Source organism: Cavia porcellus, unplaced genomic scaffold (assembly GCF_034190915.1).
Source record: "Cavia porcellus strain 051 isolate PalLab524CR breed Dunkin Hartley unplaced genomic scaffold, mCavPor4.1 scaffold_2, whole genome shotgun sequence".
Classification (NCBI taxonomy): Eukaryota; Metazoa; Chordata; class Mammalia; order Rodentia; family Caviidae; genus Cavia; species Cavia porcellus.
The window spans coordinates 66,760,498-66,771,231 of NW_026947485.1; positions in this window are offsets into that span (position 1 = coordinate 66,760,498).

A 10,734-nucleotide genomic window follows, 5' to 3' on the forward strand; every position below is an offset into this window, starting at 1 on the left:
AAAATAAAATATAGTTAAACCTTACAATGGTAATCTAATAAGTGGTTAAAACAAATATACTCTTATTTTTTTCCCTAAATTTTCTTCAAACAAACTCTCATCTTTATGTAGAATTATGAGAATAAAGTGCTGATCTGTGGAAAGTTCAATAAAACTTGAATTTCTTTGGCTCCATCTTATCTTTATTGCCAGCACTATATTGCCAACAGGAGAGTGTGGTTGATTTTATACACAGCAGGTATCAACTTCAGGAAGCTATTAAAAACAAATCACCAATAAAGCATCAGGGCACACCAAGGGCACCGTAACATTCTCCCTTCAGCTGAGGTTTAATATCTACTCTAAAGTGAGCTCAAAACCCAGAATATATCTGAGTGCAAAAAATAATTTAACACAGGAGAGAGGATTTCCATTGACCAGATGGCTTAATGATCCAGCTGACTAGATGGGACTCAAGGCAGGGGACAATGGGTTCTGGTGAAACATAACAGGTTACATTTTACCACATGGCTCTCTCATTTCTTTAAACAAAGTCAAGATTTCTGCTTCCGATGGTTTGGAGCTGAGATAGTCCACAGACACCACGTACTGAGGGCTAGGTTGCCAACCTGTGTGCTATGGGAAGATGTAGCACCTTCCCAAGCAGGGCCTAGTGGAAGGAAGTCAGGTCACTAAAGTCCCTGCCCTCCAGGAGACAGTGGGCCCAGGTCCTCCTGAGTCTTTCCAGCCCAGTCACCATGAGGTTAGCAGCTCTGCTCTACTCCCCACCTGATGCTCAGCCTCACCATGGCTCAAATACAATAGTCAAGTGACCATGGACTACACCTTTGAAACCGAGAGCGAGCAAAAACCTTTCCTCTTCTTACTTTGATTTGCTTAAGTCTCTAGCTATATAGAAGGAAAGCTAATCCATAGCATAAGAAAGCGGTCAACACAAGATCTGTCTTCTGGAGTTATACCCAGCTCAATTTAGACATTTTAATTTTCCTTTTCTTTTCCTTCTCTCTTCTCTCTTTTGAGATAGGGCCTTGCTCTGCTTTCCAGGTGGCCCTGAACTCGCTATGTTGCCCAGGTTGACTTTGAAGTCATGAAGATCCTCCTGCCTCAGCCTCCCAAGTGCTGGGATCATAGACAAAAACAATTTTTTCTAACTCAAATAGTTCTAATTGCATATCTTATTGAAAAATTTCTAAATATATGCAGGGTCAAGTTTCATTCATTCCCATTATAACAGTGGATACTTTTTTTCATAATTTCTGTTACTCCATACTCACATCCCTAAGTTCAGTGGAAGTCAAAGTACTACTATTGGTAGAAACAGTATCAAACATTTCCAAGTTGTGCTTAAAATGAGAAACTTTTTTAAAAAAATGAAATAAGTATTAATAAATGTGTTAGACAACTGTTTGCAGTCTGTTTGAATGTTCACTTTGTATGCTTTGATACTGTGACTTGAGCAACTATCTCTAAGACGATAATGTGTAATCTATTAACTGGTGATTTCTTACTTTTTTTTTGTAGTTCTGTATGACTTGTACCCTTACACCGCTTTGTTTTGTTTTTTCTCTTCTTCCTTTTAAATAAAATTTAAAAAAATAAATGTGTTAGTATACTGCCGAATTTTAGGGAGAAATGATTTAGTATTGAAACAAATGTCATAATTTTATTCTATTTAAAGAGCATCTAACATTCTTCAACTATAAAGAGATTTCATCTTATTTGAATAGTAGTATATTTTAAAATATCTTGGTTCAATAAAAATTTCATGAACAGATTTTAATAATATATAATTATCTCAAATTTGCTATTGTAGGAAAGCTTTTGAATAGTGAAGTGCTAGTGTAATAATAAATGTAAACAAAAGAGAGCATTTCTTTGTTGCCCAGTAACAATGAAGAGAAAATAATTTCAGACGCAGTTAGAGGGGATAGACTCCAGCCTTCAAGCCACATATAAATTTATATGTCAGATGATTGAATTCTGTGTTTATATCACCTTCTGTTCAAAGGGGGAAAGGTGAAGATTGAAAAGTAGGAAGAACATTATTCATTAGGTTAAAAAAAGCTTTTAACCATAAAATCTTGTTTAAAAAGCCCTTTTCACTCATGAACCTCAAATTACCATACAACTCATAACATCAAAGTAATGAAATATTCCACACAAAAAAATTCAATAGAATTTCAAATTTTAACAAGGGAATTTGGATGTTCAAGCTTTCTCAGACAAACTGTAAAGATGGTTAAGATCCTGAAGGAAGCCTAAAAGGAAACAAAAAACAAAAAACACAGAGTCATTACTGAAAATTACAACATAGTGTTAACTCTTTAAGTTGCACATTCAGATTAGAAAACTTAAATTCAAGACAGTAGGCCAATTTTTATAGAAATCTAATGTTTTCCAACTTGTGCTTCATCCCTTGAAAAGCTATACAGGGAGTAATGATGATTACAAATTATAATTTATTACACACACACACACACACCGAAGTGCGCTTTGCACCGACCCAAGGGAGCACAGCTTGCGGCTCCTCCTGCTGAGAGCAGGGCAAGATGCGCTGGGCGGCTGAGGCACAGCGGTCACCCACCCTGTGCGGGGGGTCAAAGCTCGAAAGGCTTCAGCGTGGCATAAAGAAGCCACCTGTTCTCAAAGGTCACAAGCCTGTCCGACTTCTCCCCCTCCTACTGGAGAACAGCTCCGTCACCAGCTGCACCCAGCTCTGTTCCCCCCTGCCATTCCTCACCACAGTCCTCTAGCTCTGCTTTTCTGGCTCACATGTCTAATCCCACACAGCGTTTGCTACATTTTAGGTTGCCTTTAGAACAGCTGGGACTAGTGTGATTCTGACTCCCGAGGACAGCCTCTAAGTCACTGGCTGACCTGATCCGAGGGTCTCCAGCCAGCTGACCCCAGGCTCTCCACACCCACACCTGCCAAGCTGGCTCCTCCTGGGACTTTGGCTTTGGTTAAACCCCACTCCCTGAGGAGGCCTTTCCTACTTATCTCAGACAGGTTACACAAGCTACTTGCCCCAATTTCAGCCCTTCTATCTCTCCCAGCAGTTTACAGTGTGTAGTTATTTTCTTTACTGTGTGCTTTTTTGTAGTCATGCTGGAATATTCGCTCTAGAGGGCAGAGAGCTTTGCCTTTCTTATTCAGATCGTGTCCCCAGTACTGGCAGGTAACAAAAACCCAACACGCAGCTATTCCACCAGCCACATACTACCCAACTCAAACTCCCTTTATTCTTATCTAAACCGGGGCAAGGCAAACTCATTGTACAACCAGTTTGATCATGACTATTCCAGTCAACGAGTTACTTTTTCTAAGGAAGGTGCTACTAGAAGGTGGCATTATGGCAGATGTTATTTAGAGTATTTTTGTGTGCTGGGCACTGTTATCAGTGCTGTACATATATTATCTCACCGTCCCACCGGGACTCTGTGAACACACAACTGTTCTGCTCCCTATACAGACAGGTAAGGAAATGAGACACAGGAAGATTAATAACATGCCCACCACAAACTATGTGAACGAGTCAGGACTCCATACTCTACTGAGAAAAGCACAGTTTCCATTTTACTTTGCATTCTAAGAGAGAGGGGAAAATTAAACAAGATGGAAATTCAGAGGAAAGAGATCAAAGGCCCAACCAGAAATATTTGTAGGTGGCAGTTGTATTCACTGATCCTGTGGACTCCAGTAAGAACCGCCCTCTGAAATTGGATCCGCATAGTTCTGGATATGGCTGAGGGGATTCACTGAAGACAGAAAACCCACTGTGGGTGTGAGTGACAGCAAACAAAAGGCTTGTGGCCTGAATGGAACAAAAGGCAAACAAGGAAGGAAGGCCTGCTTCTGTTTCTTCCGTGCAGCTCCAGGCTTCACCTTCAACTTGGACGTCCTCTCCCGGCTTCCTGAGCAGACCCGCAGCCTCTTGGTACAGTTCACACAGGACGCTGCAGGGAGCTCCAGGCCCTCCAGGGTGCAGGAGACTCACTGCACTCTTCCACACCTGGCTATGTGGGGGCCACTATGAGCCAGTCTGGTAAATTCTGACGTATTTGTATATCTTACGTTAAATCTGGTTCTCTAGAATCAGCATTGGCTGATACATCAGTGAGGCTGAGCAGTGAAAAACAAAGGTTTTGACAAATGAATACCAGGATGTAGTAAATGAGGCCATTATCAGAAAGTAAATAGAACAAACCTGCAGTGAAAAGAGATACTAAGCATGAGTAATCCCAATGGTGTAATTGTTACATTTTGTCACCTATCAGAGCCCAAATTGCAAAGGCACATTGCTGTCTTACTAAGGAAATTTATACCAGATGGAAAAAGGATAGACATGCTGCCAAGGTTAAAAGCTATGGTGACCATTATTGCAGACCAGGTCTCTATGCTATTGGAAACCCTCCCTTCCTCATTATCTACTTCTGGAGACTCTCCCCTGAGCAATTGAGTTTTCAGTTTTCTGATGGCAAGTACCATCAACATCTTCCATCAGTGGACAAGAAAGTCACAGGGGACCAGCAAGAGTCCAGGTGCTCTATGAGGGGAGGACAGTGGTGTAGTCACAAAACACTGTCCTTAACCTCAAGGGGCTTCTAGCCTGACATAGATACAATGATTGGCATAAATTCTCACACCAGAGAAAATATGTTAGAAGAAATATGAAGGGTTACAGCCTTCAAATATACAAAATTATTTAAAAATTAACTCCAATAGTTATTTAAATTAAAATAGCATTTTCCAGGAATGTTTGTGCATGACATTGTAAAACAGAAAGCTGTGAGTTTCTGAATACAAGTACCTACAAAATGAAAGCTGTAACGTGGTTATTTACTCATAACAGTGGAGTCTCATCTAAAACTTATTAACACGGTTACTAGGAAGTCCTGCAGATTGTGCTTTTTATGTCCTTTGCCTGTGGCTTTCTATAATGAATGTCCTTGAACTAGAGAAACCTAAATTACCTTTCTCTTTCACTAAGAATGACTTAATTTTCCCTTGCATATCCCCACCACCCTGCCCTTAGCATGTTTACCTCAAGTCTCAATTAAAGGCTTGCCTGTACACAAACACACATTAAAGCCTGTATTAAGGGGCTGATCAAAAATGTGTTCATGATTCTCCGTTCTTTATCCTATCAAAAGGCAAACAGCCTTTAAGATTGTTTTCATTCTTTCATTCTTGAGAGTTTGACATTCAGGCTCATTTTACAAATCCTGGCAGTAGAAAACAGTGTGCTACAAAACCATAAAGAGATGAACCTGGCCTCTTTTTTTTCACCCCACCTTTAGTTGTAGTTTAAATGACGCCTTACAAAGCAGGTAGCACCCAGAAGAGGCAGCTCCCCACTGCTCCTCACAGCGCAGTTCTTGCAGCCCTAGTAATTGCCGTGCACTTTCCGTTCGCTCCTGCGCCCTGCTCAGACTCCTCATCTGAGTGGGGCTAAAGGCGATCCCCCTCTTCTAAGATAAACAGTCACTAGATACAACCTTTCTCTTAGTACATAAGCTGCCCTGTGGAAAGCGACATTATATCTTCAGCTGCCACAGGACCCATTATTTGCAAAGTGCTTCTTAGTGCCTTGAAGCACCCCAACAGTCTAAAGGCATTACTGCAGTTTATAAAACAGATGACACGTGGAAAGGCACTTGCCTGTTTCGTGCATTCAGGATTCCCTTAGCCTACACCACACTGTTTCCAGGCTCACTTGCTCTGTGAGCCCAGCTCCACCGCCTTGAGGAACGTCACAGACTACTTCTGTGTCCTAGCTCACTGTCACCCTGCAGGGTGCTCCTCAGCCCTCTGCGCCTCTCTACACACTCCACAGTCACCCACAGCCGGCTTCCTGTGAACCGCTTCTTTAACTCAAACACGCCCAGACCTGGCTGGAGTTTCTATTTGCATGTTCAGCTATTACAGGAGTGAAACCCGTGAACCTCATCCTGCTTCTTCCTCTCTGTCTTTCCTCCCATTTTCCTGTTTTGTATTAACAGCCTTTCCGTCTCCCAGTCACCCAAGCTGGAAACCTCAGAGTTCCCTCAGGCGGCTTTCACAGGTATCTCTAGGATCAGTGAGGAAGCCCAATTCCAACTCTGAATTGTGGTTCAAGCCTATCACCTCCTAAAGTCTCCAGTGCCATTGCCCTCATCTGGGCTTTCGTCTGGGTTTACCTTAATGCCTGCTGTGCTCCTTTTAATTGGTCTTCCTGCCTGAAACTCCACCCCCCCAACCACTCCCCAAACCCAAAGCTTCTCAGTATCCCCAAAACATCATCAAGGTAAGCTTCCTTGCAAATGTGATGTGTTATCCTTCACCCCTTTTAAACATTCCTTCACATCCCTCCTCAATGGAATATAACAACTTGGGAAAGAAGCACAGAGAGAGACTCCGAGGACTCAGGAAGGGTCTGAAGGAAGAACTGGAGCCCCCAGGGAAGGTGAAGAGACAGACAAAGGTGAGGGCAAGTCCACCTCTTCCCTGGTGCGCGGATTGCGGTGTGGCAGGAGGCTCAAATCTACAGGAAACAGTGAAGGCAAGTGACTCCAGAGGCCTCCGTGGAAAAAACACCTGCGGAATGGAGCAGTGGATGCTGTGAACTACAATAGCTGGTGAGTGACTTCAGCCCAAGTGTCCCTTGGAGACAGTGCTTGGCCATTTTAGGAAGGATCCAAATGAATCCAGGACAAAGAGCAGCCGTGGATTGGTTCCCTTTCAGGGCTCTCACTACTGACTGAGGCACACCTGCAGGCGACGTCCAGGGTAAGGAAGCTGAGATTGGCTGGAACACCCAGAACATGGTAGGCTAAACAACCCAGGCCCCAAATCCCTCCACCAGAGGCCAGGGTCCACCTGAACTTCTTTCTATGGAGCCAACAGCACCAGAATCAGCAGCCCTGCCCCTACTGCAGGCTTGTGGGGATCACCCAGCACAGATCTGGGCCACGTCTGCCTCGTTTGTCTATCAGAGTCAGCAGAGACACTTCCTGATTAGACACCAGCATAAAACTGCAGACCCCAGAAGATAACTGTGTACTTATACCCCAGAAATCATTTTTTCTTTGTTTTTCTTTTTTTGTTGTTTTTGTTTTCTTCATGAGTGTCAACATTTTTTTAGTTTTATCTTTTACTTCTTTCTTTTCCTGCTGTCTTCCTCACCAGATTTCTAAAACTTTCATTGTCCTTTATTTAGCCCTGTTTCTTAACTCTTCCTCTTCCTTTTTATTTTTTATTTTTTCCTCCTTCCCCTTTAAAATATTCTCCACAGAGAGTAAATCACTCTATGGAGGGAATATTTACTGCAGATAATCTTCTGATTTGTTTTCGATTTTGTTATGTAACTATAAATCTTATACCCATGGTTTAATGTGGTCAATGAATAGTTCCCACAGTTTGTCATTTTCTTTTTTTTTTAATTTTATTTAAAGAAAGACTAAACAAAACAGAAAATAGGTAGAAATAATACATGCATTCAGAGAAAAAATAAACAGTAAGAAATCACTGGTCAATGTTTACATATTATCATTTTACAATTAGTTATTCAAGATACAAAAATGGAACATGTAAAGTGAGAATTCAAACAGCGAGACTGCAAACAGTTCTGTTCAACTGTCCAATAAAAACTTAGAAATATGGCTATCAATCCTATACACTTAAACATACATGCAGTTATCCATATCTTCAATTGTGCTGAGATAGAAAAAACCCAAGCAGGCTAATATCACTCTGAACAGAGAATAATACTATTGCTGGGTTTCACATTATGACACACCAGAATCAGCACTGGGTTCTTTAGTGACTCTTTTTCCTCAAAGTATCTGTTCATTTCATCATGTGTCATAAGATCAGCTCTCATAAACTGTTTATGGATTCTACACATGCATGGGTCTTAACATGTATTTCTGTTCTTTCTATATTAGAGATAGAAATGAAACAAAGCAAGACAGAACAAAACATAGTCCTATAAACACATGAAACAAAAAAAGACATATAAGACCATTGTGCAAGGACTTCTACCATAGTTCCTGTGTTGTCTCTTGTTATCTTCAATAGAACTGGCTATATCATCAGACATAGTATAACTGAATATATCAGTATATAACAGTATTAATAAAAACACAACTTTGTATATAGTATAGAACTTCAAAAACTGGCAGTTATCAAACCAGAATGTATATCATAGGGTCTTGTCTTCTTCAGTGTAGTTGCCTATAATCCCAAACTTGATACTATCAATCACATTAGTTTTTATTTTATAGAATCTGAAAATGATTTTATAAGTTCATGTAAATTGCATAGAATAGTGGATTACATTTTGGTGTACTGCAACTTACATATAATTTACATAGATTTTTTTTTTTTCGGAGGTATTGGCTTGGCTTCCCAGAGTCCTAAGTTCCAACATGGCGTGGATCTCAGGAGACACTGCTAGTTCTCCCCCTGGAAGGGCTGCAGTCTGCCACCCTGCCTCTGCTTACAGGGAGGAGAGATGCTGGCTTGGCTTCCAGGAGTCCTAAGCTCCAGCATGGCGTGGATCTCAGGAGACACTGCTAGTTCTCCCCCTGGAAGGGCTGCAGTGGGCCACACTACCACTGCTTACCAGGGAGGGGAGGTGCTGGCTTGGATTCCCAGAGTCCTAAGCTCCAACATGGCGTGGATCTCAGGAGACACTGCTAGTTCTTCCCCTGAAAGGGCTGCAGTGGGCCACACTACTGCCACTTACCAGGGAGGGGAGATGCTGGCTTGGCTTCCCAGAGTCCTAAGCTCCAACATGGCGTGGATCTCAGGAGACACTGCTAGTTCTCCCCCTGGAAGGGCTGCAGGCTGCCACCCTGCCTCTGCTTACAGGGAGGGGAGATGCTGACTTGGCTTCCCAGAGTCCTAAGCTCCAACATGGCGTGGATCTCAGGAGACACTGCTAGTTCTCCCCCTGGAAGGGCTGCAGTGGGCCAAACTACCGCCGCTTACCAGGGAGGGGAGGTGCTGGCTTGGCTTGCAGGAGTCCTAAGCTCCAGCATGGCGTGGATCTCAGGAGACACTGCTAGTTCTCCCCCTGGAAGGGCTGCAGTGGGCCACACTAACACCGCTTACCAGGGAGGGGAGGTGCTGGCTTGGATTCCCAGAGTCCTAAGCTCCAACATGGCGTGGATCTCAGGAGACACTGCTAGTTCTCCCCAGTTTGTCATTTTCTAAACTATACTTGAAGCTATTTTTATTACTGATTATTCTTTTTTATTCAAAGTAACATCATTGTGGTCAGTTGTTAATTCTTGTATAGGAATACTGAGGTTTTCTGAGGATCATAAACAATATCATAGTCCAACACCAATGAACTGGGTACTAGCCAAATAGGCAGCAACTCCTCAGCCCTGCTCATATGAACAATCAGAATCCTGATAAGACTCAAAAGACAAAATCCAGCTATGCCTGGAAGGAATCTCTGAAAAGTAGTAATTTCCTAAGATACTAATAACAAAGCTACCTATTCTAAGCAATTTACAAACATCAACACAAAAAACAAGACCAAAAAATTGAAATTAAGGATCAAGAAAGAAGTTAAATTGTTATTTGCAGATGATTTGATAGTCTCCATGAAAACCTCTAAAACTCCAAGATTAAAATAACCCAAGGGTACTAGATTTAATAGGCAAATTTCAGTAGTGTAGCATCATAAAAAAGTCAACACTCAAAACTGAATAGCATTCCTATACACAAATGAGAAACTCATTGAAAGATAAATCAGCAAAATACCTTTCACAATAGCATCAAGCAAAATGAAATACTTGGGAATCAACCTAATGAAGGAAGTAAAGACCTTTACAATGAAAACTATTGTACTCTGAAAAAGGGTATTAAAGAGCGTATCAGAAAATGGAAAGATATCTGTTTTTCTTAGAAAAGCAGAACCAATATAGTGACAATGGCCATACTTCCAGAACTGTTATACAGACAATACAGTCCCAATCAGATTGCCAACAGCGTACCTCACGGAATTACAGAAAGTAATCTTAGGATTCATTTGGAACCAGATGAGACCTTGAATAGAAAAGCAATTTTGAGCAATAAAGGCAAAGCAGGGGGCATCACAATCCCTGATATAACAATATACTACAAGCTATCACAATAAAATCATCACGGTACGGGTAAGACCAAAATGAAACAAAACAAAACAAACCCTGAGAATCAATGGAACAGAAGGTGCAAACACACTCTAAACACACTCAGCCATCTTATCTTTGACATATGGGCCAAATGTCCTCACTAAAAGAAACTAGCCTGTTTAATAAGTGGTGCCAGGAAAACTCGGTTTCCACATGCCGAAGATTAAACCTAGACCCAAGTCTCTCACCATGAACTAAAATAAAGTTGAAATGGACCACAGATCTAAATACTAAAACAGAAACACTAAATATACTGAAAGATAAAATAGGTAGAACTCTTTAAGACATCGGTGTAGGCAAAGATTTCATGAACAAAATGCTGATTGTACAGGAACTATTACAAAGAATCAATACTGGAATCTCATTCTATTAAAAATCTTTTGCATAGCAAAATGAATCACCAACAGAATGAACAGACAACCCAAACCAGCCACAAAACAGGAAAATAATTTTGCCAGCTATTCCTCAGACAAAAGACTAATTTCTAGAATATACATAAAGAACAACAACAACAACAAAAATCAGACCACTTCTCAAATTTAAAGACCCAATCCAAAAATGGGCATTT